Source organism: Papio anubis, chromosome 1 (genome assembly GCF_008728515.1).
Source record: "Papio anubis isolate 15944 chromosome 1, Panubis1.0, whole genome shotgun sequence".
NCBI lineage: Eukaryota > Metazoa > Chordata > Mammalia > Primates > Cercopithecidae > Papio > Papio anubis.
This window is the reverse complement of record NC_044976.1, coordinates 111,484,553-111,498,253: the sequence shown is the minus strand read 5'-3', so window position 1 is coordinate 111,498,253 and position 13,701 is coordinate 111,484,553.

The window sequence follows — 13,701 nt, the reverse complement described above, 5'->3', positions numbered from 1 at the left end:
ACTTCTTGAGGCCTCCCCAGATGCTGAGCAGATGCCAGCACTGTGTTTCCTGTAAAGCTTGCAGAACTGTGAGCCAATTAAACCTCTTTTCTTTATAAATTACCTAGTGTCAGGTATTTCTTTATAGCAATGCAAGAATGGCCTAACACATGTGTCTATGGTTCCAGCTACTCAGAGGCTGAGGCAGGAGGGTTGCTTGAGGCCAGGAGCTCAAGGCTACAGTGCACTATGATTGTACCTGTGAATACTGTGAATAGCCACTGCACTACAGCCTGGGCAACACAATGATACTCTCAAAAAAAAAAAAAAAAAAGGAAGATGCTCAACAAGGGCTTACTTTTATATGCCATTCAAAAATTACCAATTAAAACAAAAATAGATAGCATTACACACTTATTAGAATGGCCAACCAAAACACAACGTGAAATGCTTGTGGGAATGTAAAATGGTATAGCCATTTTGAAAGTTTGGGCTGGGCACCGTGGCTCACACCTGTAATCCCAGCACTTTGGGAGGCTAAGGTGGGAGGATCACCTGAGGTCAGGAGTTCAAGACCAGCCTGGCCAACATGATGAAATCCTGTCTCTAATAAAAATACAAAAATGTGTTGGGCGTGGTGGTACATGCCTGCAATCCCAGCTACTCCAGAGACTGAGGCAGGAGAATCCCTTGAACCCAGGAGGTAGAAGTTACAGTGAGTCAAGATCACGCCACTGTACTCCAGCAAAAAAAAAAAAAGAGAAAGACAGTTTGGAAGTTTTATACAAACCTAAATATAATCCTACCATGTGATCCAGCATTTTGTACTCTGTGATATTTACCCAAAGGAGTTGAAAACTTAAGTACACACAAAACATGCACACAAGTATTTATAGGAGCTTTATTCATGATTGTCAAAACTTGGAACCATCTAAGATGTTCTTTAGTAGGTTCATGGATAAACTGTGGTACATCCAAACAATGGAATATTACTCAGCATTAAAAAGACATGAACTATCAAGCCATGAAAGGACATGAAGGAAAGTTAAATGCATATTTACTAGGTGAAAGACGGCAATCTGAAAAGGCTACATTCTCTATTATTCCAACTATATGACATTCTGAAAAAGGCAAAACTATGGAGACAGTAAAAAGATTAGTGGCTGCCCGAGGTGAGAGGAAGGAGGGATGAACAGACAGAGCATAGAGGATTCTCAGGGCAAAGAAACGGCTCTGTATGATAACACCATGGTGGATACATGTCGTTACACTTTTGTCAAAACCCACAGAGTGTACAACACCAAGAGTGAACCCTAATGTAAACTGTGAATGTTGGTCCATAATGATGTGCCAATGCAGGTTCATAGATTGTAACAAATGGATAATCTCCCCCTGGGGCAGAATGTTGATAGTGGGGGAGGTTGTCCATGTGTGGGGATGGGGGACATGGGACATTTCTGTACTTTTCCATGTAATTTTGCTGTGATGCAAAAACTGCCCTAAAAATGTTTATTAATTGAAAGAAATGAAGGAAAAGGCCTACAATGAAAAGAAAGTTTTTATCTTCCCTATCCCCAAGTGACCCAGTTTCTTCTCCTGCCACCCTCAAGTCACCCACTGTGACCAGTTTCTTGAGTATTCTTTAAAGATATCCTTGGTATTTACACAGATGGCCATGTTCTTTTGATACCACAGTTGCCTCCCTTAGGGAAAAAGAATGTTTGGAGTTAACCTGAGGGAACAATTCCTTCCCTTAACCCTCTGTACGCTTCATTTAAATTTTTGAAGCTCAGATACCAAATGGAATATAATGGAGTGTGTTTTTATGTTTCCTGGGAGTTGGTGAGGTGTACTGAAAAGAGCCTGGCATCTAACATCTGTTGGGACTGAGTTCAAATTCATACCTACAGTGGGTGACTTCACCTTTCTGAACCATTTCCACCTCTGAAAAATGGAGGTAATCATCCCTACCTCCAAGGGCTGCTGTAAGGATAAAATAAGAGAATGAAGGGAAAACATCTGCCACCCTCCTTCCTTCCCCTCCTACAGTTTCTCCAATGCTTTTTAAGAATAGAGAGAAAAGGAAAAGCAAATTCCCCAAATCTACACGCTGTTCAATGATCAGCTTTGACCTCATTCTACTTCAAAGGGTTTCCTTCTCTTACCCCCCACTATCTCCCACCCAGCTGCCAAATATAAAGAACTCATGAAAACTTAGGCCAAATGGGAACCTGGAATATTAAAGCCTTTGAGAAAACATCTGTTTGTTCATTTATTACCATGTTTTTGCTTCTGTCTTGTTTGGTTATAAGAGCCTACGGGGAAGTCCTTTGCACTTTAGTCTATACAGGGCTCTTACATCCTTCATTTCACTTCGCAACTCTATGAAAAAATGAGAAAACTGAGGTTCAGAAATCAAATGCTTCAGCTGAGAGGCATCTGGCAGAAATGGGGCTAGACCCAAGTTCTTCTCACTGGTCTCCTTGCCTTTTTCTATCTCTAGTTGGCTTTTATGTGCAATTGCTACTGCATCAGTTAGGATGCATTTGGCTGCCAGCAAGAGAAAATCCAAGTCACTCTGGCTCATGTAACTGGAAATGCAGAGGTTCTGTGGCTTCAGAGTGAGCTTAAGGCAGTGGCTTTGCTCCCTTCCTCTGCTTCTCCCTTGCTTTCTCCCTCCTCTCTATGTTGGCTTTTTCCCCCTCATAATCTGGCCCTGCTGTATTACACTTCTCTTTTTGTTAGGTATCCAGCATTCCCCCGAATTCCAACTTCAGATTGTTGCCTTAATTTCTCTTTTGGAGAAATGGTCACTTGTGTAATGCCTCCCTTATGCTGTGGGGCTGAAGTGGTCACATCATTCGTCTCCCTGGCCCCGAGCTTGTGGGGAGAAGGGGAGTGATTCACAGCCTTGGCCAATTGGAGGCTGTCTCCTAGACTTTGAATCTTGGACAAGAGCCAGAAGAGCAGGCTGCAGCAGTGCCCAGGCCCAGGCATTTCTATGGGGTGGTGCTGCCTGCAGCTCCATTGCCTGACCACTGAAGTCCTTCTGGCTCTTGCCCCGTTTTCCAGGCCCAGCTCTTCAGCTTCTCCCTTGTGGATTCTAGAAGCCTCCACTATCCTGCTAGTAAATTTCCTCTTTGTTCAAGGGGGCCAGAGACATTTTCTGTTGCTTGCCATCAAGAACCCCAATCATACCATGTACCCAGCAGTTCCACTCCTAGGTAGGTACCCAAGAGAAATGACAACATATCTCCATATAAAATTTTGCACACCAGCGTTCATAACAGCATTCTTCATGATGGCAAAACAAACAAACCATGTGTCCATTAACTGATACATGGGTAAATAAAACGTGGTAGGCTGGGGCTGGTGGCTCACGCCTATAATCCCAGCACTTTGAGAGGCCGAGGCAGGCAGATCACCTGAGGTCGGGAGTTCAAGACCAGCCTGACCAAAATGGAGAAACCCTGTCTCTACTGAAAATACAAAATTAGCCAGGCTGTGGCGCATGCCTGTAATCCCAGCTACTTGGGAGGCTGCGGCAGGAGAATTGCTTGAACCCGGGAGGCAGGAGTTGTGGTGAGCCGAGATCGCACCGTTGCGCTCCAGCCTGGGCAACAAGAGTGAAACTCCATCTCAAAAAAAAAAAAAAAATTATATTAAATGTGGTATATTCATACAGTGGAATATTATTCTTCCATAATTAAGAAATGAAGTACTGATACATGCTGCAACATGAACTTTGAAAGCATTAAGCTAAATTAAAGAAGCCAGATACAGAAGACCATATATTATTTCATTCACATGAAAATGTCCACAATAGTAAAATCCATAGAGACACAAAATAGATTAATTTTTGCTAGGGGTTTGGCAGGAAGGGGAAGTGATTACTAATTGATATGGGACTTCTTTTGAGGATGATAAGAATGTTCTAAAATTGTGGTTGCCCCACTCTGAATCTATTAATTCAGGGCCCACTGAATTGTACACTTTAAAAGGGTGAATTTTATGATATATGAATTATATAAAAGATCCCTAATGAAGATATCTAGTGTAGAGAGCTGAATGGAGAGGCAGCCTGGGTGCTGGGAAGAACACCACCACTGGAGCTCCAGAAGATTTAGTTGTAATCGCAGGTTTATTTCTTACCAACCTTAAATTTCACCCTTTGGGTCCTTGATTTCTTTATTGCTAACGTGAAGAGACTTAGTAAATCAGTGTTTCTAAAACTTCAGTCATTTGTATGCCACCTTGTTGATTTTTGTCACATCATTGTGCCAACTGAGTGGTTATTTACCTGGTTTTCTTTCTTTTTTTTTTTTTTTGAGACGGACTTTCACTCTTCTCGCCCAGGCTGGAGTACAACCGCAGGATCTCGGCTCACTGCAACCTCCGCCTCCCGGGTTCAAGCGATTCTTGTGCCTCAGCCCCTCAAGTAGCTGAGATTACGGCATGTGCCACCACGCCTGGCTAATTGTACTTTTATTATTTATTTACTTATTTATTTTGAGTCGGAGTCTCGCTCTGTCGCCCAGGCTGGAGTGCAGTGGCGCGATCTCGGCTCACTGCAAGCTCCGCCTCCCGGGTTCACGCCATTCTCCTGCCTCAGCCTCCCGGGTAGCTGGGACTAGAGGCGCCCGCCACCGCGCCCGGCTAATTTTTTGTATTTTTCTTTTTAGTAGAGATGGGGTTTCACCGTGTTAGCCAGAATGGTCTCGATCTCTTGACCACATGATCCGCCCGCCTCGGCCCCCCAAAGTGTTGGGATTACAGGCGTGAGCCACCGCGCCCGGCCTAATTTTGTATTTTGAGTAGAGACGGGGTTTCCCCATGTTGGTCAGACTGATCTCGAACTCCCAACCTCAGTTGATCCGCCCACCTCGGCCTTCCAAAGTGCTGGGATTACAGGCGTGAGCCACCGCGCCTGGCCCTCCTGGTTATTTCTTTAAATTAGTTCACCTTTTGTAAAACTTTTATTTTAGGTTCACGGGTACATGTGCAGTTTTGCTATACAGGTAAACTCATGTCACAGGAGTTTGTTGTACAGATTATTTCATCACCCAGGTATTAAGCCTAGTACCCATTATTTTTCTAGATGCTCTCCCTCCTCCCACCCTCCACCCTCCAGTAGGCCCCAGTGTGTGTTGTTCCCCTCTATGTGTCCGTGTGTTCTCATCATTTAGCTCCCACTTAGAAGTGAGAACATGTGGCATTTGGTTTTCTGTTCCTGCCTTAGTTTGCTAAGGATAATGGCCTCTAGCTCCATCCATGTTCCTGCAAAGGACATGATCTCATTTTTTTTTTATATAACTATATAGTATTCCATGGTGTATATGTACCACATTTTCTTTATCTAGTCTACCATTGATGGGCATTTAGGCTGATTCTATGCCTTCGCTATTGCAAATAGTGCTGCAGTAAACATACATGTGCATGTGTCTTTATGATAGAACAATTTATATTCCTTTGTAATGGGACTGGTCAGTCGAATGGTATTTCTGTTTTCAGGTCTTTGAGGAATCACGGCACTGTTTTCCACAATGGTTGAACTGATTTACAGTCCCAGGAACTGTGTATAAGCATTCCTTTTTCTCCACAACCTCACTAGCATCTGGTTGTTGTTAGTTTTTTTTACTTTTTAATAGCCATTCTAACAGCCGTTCTGACTGGTATTAAAGGGTATCTCATTGTGGTTTTGATTTGCATTTCTCTGATGATCAGTGATGCTGAGCCTTGTTTCATACACCTGTTGGCCGCATGTATATCTTCTTTCAAAAAGTGTCTTTTCATATCCTTTGCCCACTTTTTAACGGGGTTGTTTATTTTCTTGTAAATTTGTTTAAATTGCTTAATAGATGCTGGATATTAGACTTACACCATATGCAACAATTAAGATGAATTACAAACTTAAATGTAAAACCCCAAACTATAAAAACCATGAAAGACAACCTAGGCAATACCATTCTGGACATAGGAATGAGCAAAGATTTCATGACGATGACACCAAAAGCAATTGCAACAAACGCAAAAATTGACAAATGAGATCTAATGCAACTAAAGACCTGCAATAGCAAAAGAGTAAACAGACAACCTACAGAATAGGAGAAAAGTTTTGCAAGCAAAGCATCTGACAAAGGTCACTTTTTTTGTTTTGTTTTGTTTTTTGAAACAGTCTCGCTGTGTTGCCCGGGCTGGAGTGCAGTGACAATCTCAACTCACTGCAACCTCTGCCTCCCAGGTTCAAGCGATTCTCCTGCCTCAGCCTTCCAAGTAGCTGAGATTACAGGCGCGAGCCACCACCCCTGGCTAATTTTTGTATTTTTAGTAGAGATGGGGTTTCTGCATGTTGGCCATGCTGGTCACGAACTCCTGACCTCAAGTGATCTGCCCACCTCGGCCTCCCAAAATGCTGGGATTACAGACGTGAGCTACCATGCCTGGCCTCCACCTTTTTTTTTTTTTTTAACCTAGCATCATTCTAAACAAAAATATTTGTAGAATCATGGGTTTGCTGTGCTAGCTGTATTTTCCCCAAACATAAGAAAATCAGCACTAGACAGTAAAATTTAAAATGTCCATCCATCCCCCATGTCACCATTTCTATTCCTACCGTTTGGGAAGCCTGTACTTGAAGATTCCATTACAAGCACAAGCACAAGTTTGTAGCTTGTGCTACAAGCTAGCCTAGAGGGTAGAGGACAAAAGTCCTCCCTTATTTCTTCCTTCAGCTGTCACAGATATTTTAATCACAGGCCTCACGTGACCTGGCCCTGCTCTGAGGGTGGGTTTCTGGTCTGCTAAAAGAGGAGGACTTGGCAGGGTACAGTGGCTCACACCTGTAATCCCAGCACTTTGGGAGGCCGAGGCGGGCGGATCACGAGATCAGGAGTTCAAGACTAGCCTGACCAAGATGGTGAACCCCCGCCTCTACTGAAAATACAAAAATTAGTTGGACGTGGTGGCATGTGCCTGTAATCCTAGCTACTCAGGAAGCCGAGGCAGGAGAATTGCTTGAACTCTGGAGGCAGAGGCAGTGAGCTAGGGTCATGCCATGTGCACTCCAGCCTGGGCCACAGAGTGAGACTCTGTCTAAAAAAAAAAAAAAAGCAGGGCTGCCACAGGGCCAGCTCCATTCAGTAACCAGACAGGTGCCTCCTGGGATGCTGGGGATGGTCATTGTTATTCTAATTTTGCTGATAAGAAGATTGTCTGAGAAACATTAACTAATATACCACAAGAAAACAAAACAGATCTTTTGACAATTCCAGTGCTCTTTTAACTAGTGGGTTGGTGCAAAAGTAACTGCGGCATTTTGCCGTCACTTTAATGGCAAAAACTGAAATTACTGTAAAATAATCGCATTTTGCCATTACTTTAATGGCAAAAATGACTGTTACTTTTGCACCAACCTAATATATCATAGGTTGGACATTTTGGGATGGATGTACTTGTGGTCTTTATCAAACCAGGCCATACACATGACTGCCACATTGGCCTGTGGGGAGGATCAGCATTGAGGAATGAGACACAAGTGTGGCTCTTTTTAGGGGCAGAAAGGGTATAATACCTTTCCTTCATCATAAGAGTCATGGCTAAGACTCCTGTAATGAAAGACAGGTTAACAAGAGAAAAACATAACCGATTTATGTAATCAACGTTTTACCTGATACAGGAGCCTTCAGAAATGATGACCAAAGGGACAACTGTCCACTTTTATTTTTAGATTTGTTGAAGGGTGGACAGTTATGTAGAAATGTGACTGGACAAAAAGAGAATGATGTGATAGTAACAGACAGAGTGGGAAACCCAGCAAGGCCTGTGTGTTCTTCTTGGTCTCTCTGTGTGGCATTCCTTCCTCCCCGATGTGAAGCAGGATCCTTTTTGGAATGAGGATCTTATTACCTACTATATGGGCAGCTCCTACCCACAAAGGTAGGGGAAGGTTAAAGTAATATTTCTAGGTTGTTTGGTTTGCCCTGGGGGAAGGGGCTCTAGTGTCTGTGACCTGCCTTGGGGAGGGGCATTCTGGGTTCTGTGACTTGCCTCAGGGGAGAAGGAAGGGCGAGAGACAGGAGGGCAGGAGAAGGTCAGAGAGCTTGGTTCTGAGGCTGCTTGCCAGGCCTTCCACTCTCCTTTAATTCAAAGTACTCAGCATGCCAAAGTGTTAGGGTGTTTTTTCAGAAACAGCTTCTATGATGAAAATTCCATCTATTGAATTTCTAGCATTTGCATATATCAGTGATAAACAGTAGCAAACTCCCCTGTTACTTCTTTCATCACACTATCCCACTTATTAGCTCAAAATCTCTATTCTCCGCTAGTCAGAAACTATGTCTTTCTTATTGGTTGCTGTGTCTGCAACTAATAAGAAACAGGCATTGAGAAGCAGTCCAGTATTTGCCACAGAGTAGGCCCCTAATAAATCTCAGTTTAATTAACTAATGGTCCCTTGCCTCAAGGATCATATAAACCAGAGTGTGTGTGGCTGGGAGGTAGAATGGGGTAGGCTGAGACAAGCCCACAGACAAGGGCAGATTTACTACCGTGCGCAGGTGCCTGCACAGTGGGCAGGGGGCTGGTGAGCCCTTCAGCCCTGTGTCCTACATCCTCTGCATGGAGCAGGCTGTTGCCACCACCTGGGTCCATTGGTAAGGGTGGTTTCTATCTGTCCAGATAGGAGACCAGAGCAGAGCAGTGATGCATTTATTTCATCCAACAAATCGTTGTTGACAGCCAGCCCCATGCAGAGCCCCCTGCCAGGTACCATAGAGGAGATAAATGTAACTGAGTCCTGTGCAGGACTCCCGAGTGCACAAATTCAGCAGCCCAGGCCTGCCAGTTCCTCGCTCAGTGTTCTTTCTACAACAGCACTGCCTTCCAAAAGTGATCCCCTAGCTGCCAGATTTAGGAGAATTCTTCTAGCAGTGTGCATGAGGAGGCTGTGCATAGAGTTTTCTACTGAGATGTACTAACACAGGTGTCTGCAGTGTGCTCAGTGCTAGGGTGCAATGGAAGTAAGACTCATCTTTGCCCCAGGGAACTTACAGTGGCAGCTGTGTCTGCAGTCCAGGTCAGATGGAGGAGATAAGAGGGGCCTCTCTCAGTCAGTAGTCTAGACAGGATGTGGGGTTAGTGTCTGGGAAGCTGAGAACAGAGGAGCCATGGGGAGAGGGAAGGAGGAGCGGGTATGCAGGAGCACATGAAGCACTCGGGATCTGGGGCTTCAGTAACCTATAGCTGTCGGGTGGTTCTAGTCATGGCATGAGGCACTTCCCCTAATGTAGTAAGCCCACACGTTCCTTCAGCAGCCGCTGCCCTTCTTTGGACCAGCGATCACAATGGGCGTGAAGGCTTTCCACTTTTTGCTTCTTACTTTCAGCAGTCTTTTCCCATTAGGTTTCCGCTCTTCAGGTTACATGAGCACCAAGGCCTGTTTTCTGAAATGTGTGTGCTCACTTACATTGGGTGGACCAGTGTAGACACAATTGCCTGAGCGATTCTGAGGCATGTTCAGTTGTCCAGGCAGATCAAGGACAGAAACAGACTAAAGACCTTTTGTGAAGCCTAAAGTAATGATGTAATAGTTGGTGTACAGCAGAGTTTCTGAACTTCAGCATTATTGACATTTTGGGCCAGATAATTCTCAGTTATGAGGGGCTGACTTGTGCATTGCAGGGTTTAGCAGCATCCCTGCCCTCCACTCAGTACATGATAGTGAGCAACTCTCAAGCTGTCACAACCATAAATACCTCCAGAAACTTCCTATATCCCCAATGTGTGTGTGTAAAATCATCCCCCATTAAGAACCACTGGTGTACAGGCTTTGAGTTTGGGTCCTGGCTCTACCGTTTGCTAGCTGTATAAACATAGGCATCTTATTTAACTGATCTGTGGCTCAGTTTCTTTATCTGTAAAATGGGAATAATAATATCTACCTCATAGGATTGTCATGAAATAAGTTAATACGTGTAAAGAACAGTGTCTAGCATATAGCAAGCACTTGATAAGTACTAGCTATTTTTCTTACCACAGAAATAAAATGTAGATAAAATGGATGGCCAGAAAGACTCCTCCATACTCACTCATTGTAGTACAGAAATAAGAAATGTAATTCATTTATTTTCTGTCCTGCTTATTTCTGATAAACCATTTAAGGTAGCTTAAAATAAAGCCACACACACTACTGGGCAATTAAAAATTGAGTCAGATTAATAACCATTAAAATCGGAGGAAAAACTGAAGAGGAGAAAGTTAATTCTGTCAAGAACTCAAAATCAGATGGAGTGTTCACTTCAGCAACAAATAGAAACCCAAGCTTCCTAGCAGCCACTGCAAAATAAAGACACAGCCAAGGGAACGCACCACCAAAACCTCCGGGAGAGATCAGCTTTTTTGACTAAGTCCAAAGGAACTTTTTGTCAAGTGAGTCCTAACACAAGGTCCTTGAGTAACAAAATGGATGATATTTCAATAGCAATTCTAGAGACTTGCTATTACATGTCTTAGCACTTATTTAAAGCACTGCAAACCTGCAGCTCTACTCTGGCCAAGAATGTGGTTTAAAAAAGGAACTCCCAACCCTATCACCAAAGAGTGAATTGCCTGGAAAATGCCACCCCTCTAGTAGCAAGCTGGGGTTGGCAAGAGAAGCAGCTTCTCTCTCCTGGCTGCCTGGCTGAGCTGCAGGTCCCGTTCCAGGCTAACTGGCAGGGCTGGTCACTACTGCACACCGCCAGCTACCTCAGCAGTCCAGTCCTGCTCTCAGGTTTTAGCCCCTCAGTAAAGGAGGTCCACCATGGGGTGTGGCACTGGGACTCTGGAGCCAAACTCTTCCACTGCTCAGTTCTGAATGGCTCTGTGAGAAGAAGAGAAAGAGGCCAGCACTGAGTGTGTGAAATAAAGGGAGTGACTACGGAGTGGAGGCTGAGTGCCCCAGGCCAGAGGAGAACAGTAATCAGGACAGGATGTATGGTGAGAGCAGCATCTTGCCCTCTTAACTTCACTGTGCCTCAGTTTCCTCTTCTGTAAAATGGGGATAAAATTGATCTTATGGAGTTATTGTGCAGATGAAGAGTTTTATGTAAAGTGCCTACAGCAGTGCCCGACACACAGTAAACATTAACTGTTGTTATGGTTAGTAATAACACTCAGCATTCTCTTGTGTACATCCTGCACTGAAGCAACACATCTCCTTGAGCGTAGGGAGTAACAGTAAAGGTTTCTGAACCTTTTAGTCACTGTCTGACCCTCAGCCTAGAGCCACGCAGTGGGACCAAGCATTCGTTTATGATCTATTGGAGGAGCCTTAAGCATGGGACACTAGTGTCCACTCTGCCACCAAATGATGCCCTTGCCCATGTGGCCTTGGGCAAGTCCTTGCTCCTCTCTTGCCCCAGACCCCACTCATCTATAAAATGAATCGGTGGGTCTAAATAATTCCTAAATTTGGCCAGGCACAGTGGCTCACGCCTGTAATCCCAACACTTTGGGAGGCCGAGGTGGGCGGATCACCTGAAGTCAGGAGTTCGAGACCAGCTTGGCCAACATGGTGAAACCCCATCTCTATTAAAAAATACAAAAATTAGCCAGGCATGGTGGCAGGAGACTTAATCCCAGCTACTTGGGAGGCAGAGGCAGGAGAATTGTTTGAACCCGGGCGGTGGAGGTTGCAGTGAGCTGAGACTGAGCCACTGCACTCAAACCTGGGGGATAAGAGTGAGACTTCTCTCAAAAAAAAAAATTTCTAAATTTGATTATATATTATAATCACTTGAAGACATCATAAAATGCAGATTCCCAGACTGCCAATCAAATCCAAGTTTCTGGAAATGGAGGCTGAGAATCTGCTTTTTACTAAGCTCCTTAGAGGACTGTGATATTAGCTGGGCACGGTGGCTCATGCCTGTAATCCCAGCACTTTGGGAGGCTGAGGCCAGCGGATCGCCTGAGGTCAGGAGTTCGAGACCAGCCTGGCCAACGTAGTGAAACCCTGTTTCTAGTAAAAATACAAAAAATTAGCTGGGCATGGTGGCAGGCATCTGTAAGCCCAGCTGCTAGGGAGGCTGAGGCAGGAGAATCACTTGAACCTGGGAGGCAGAGGTTGCAGTGAGCTGAGATCATGCCATTGCACTCCAGCCTGGGCAACAAGAGCGAAACTCCGTCTCAAAAAAAAAAAAAAAGAAGTGGGTTGCGATGTTCAGTCAGGTTTGGAAGCCGCTGACTAGATCAGCTGAAAGGCCCCTTTCAATATTCAGATTCCTAAGATACATTAATTACAGATTCATGGAGCAGAAAGGAGCTTTGAGTGGTCATGTGCCTTAGAGGACCCGGGCAGATGGCTGCTTTCCTGAGAGAAAGCTATGCTAGTGCTCTGGTAGCTCTTCCAGGCTTTAATCATCCCTAGCATTAGGAAGATACACTTTCTATCTAATCAAATGCTTCATCTCAGCAACTTACCTCCCACTCTGCTGACTTTGTACTTAAGGGTGTAGAGAAGGGCTGGGCAGTTCCCTGTTAGTGTAGCCCTTCATGTGCTTGAGTGCTTCTGGAGGTCAGACTAGACCTGACATTATTCCTGGTGAAAATGTCTCTTGACTTTGGGCCTTCCTTTTCATTCCCATTGCAACTGCCCAAGTTTAGGCTGCTAGCCTATCTTGTTTGGACCATATAACACCTTTCTAACTAGTCTTCTGACCTCCAGTCTCTTCTCTATTCCATCTTCATGGTACCAACAGTTATTTTCCTAACCCCCAGCCCCGAATGTATCACTTCTCCTGCGCACAAATCCTCCATGTCTCCCAATCAGAACGAAAGCCTTCATCCTGTCATTCAAGGCCTTTCAGAGCCCGACCCCACCTACACTTTTTCTTTCTTAGCTTGTTACATTTCTCTTCCATAACGCCCTCAGGCCAAGAGCCACCCTGGACTACAGTTAATTTGGCTGAACTTTTTTGACAGGTTTCCCAAACTTGAATAACCATGGAAATCCCCTCCCCACCACTGCCTATGTTTCATGGCAAAATACTTACAACATCTCACGGATACTAAGAGATTCACGGTATCCAGTTTGGGAAACGCTCTCTCTGCCCTTCCTTCTGGTTGCCAGTGGCTTAACTATCTACTTCAGGAGCTTCCCAGGTCTTGAACTGCAACTCAGAATAACTGTCTAATGTTGTCATAGCGGCTACTTCTACCGATGCAGTTTTATTTAATTTAATTAGTGGGTAATCTATTTTTTTTTTGAGGCCCAGTCTGCGGCTGTGCTTCGCCAGGCTCCCAGGCTGGAGTGCCCCGGTGTAGCGATCTCGGCTCACTGCAAAATCAGCCTCCCGGGTTCTCCACGCCTCAGCCTCAGTAGCTGGGACTACAGGCACCCGCCACCTGTGGCTAGTTTTTTGTATTTTTTAGTAGAGACGGGGTTTCACCATATTAGCCAGGATGGTCTCGATCTCCTGACCTCGTGATCCACCCGCCTCGGCCTCCCAAAGTGCTGGGATTACAGGCTTGAGCCACCGCGCCCGGCCTAATTAATTTATTTTTATTTATTTATTTTGAGATGGAGTCTCGCTCTGTCACCCAGGCTGCATCTCAGCTCACTGTAAGCTCTGCCTCCCAAGTTCAAGCAATTCTCCTGCTTCAGCCTCCCGAGTTGCTAGGGTTATAGGCGCCTGCCACCATGCCCAGCTAATTTTTGTATTTTTAGTAGAGACGGGGTTTTGC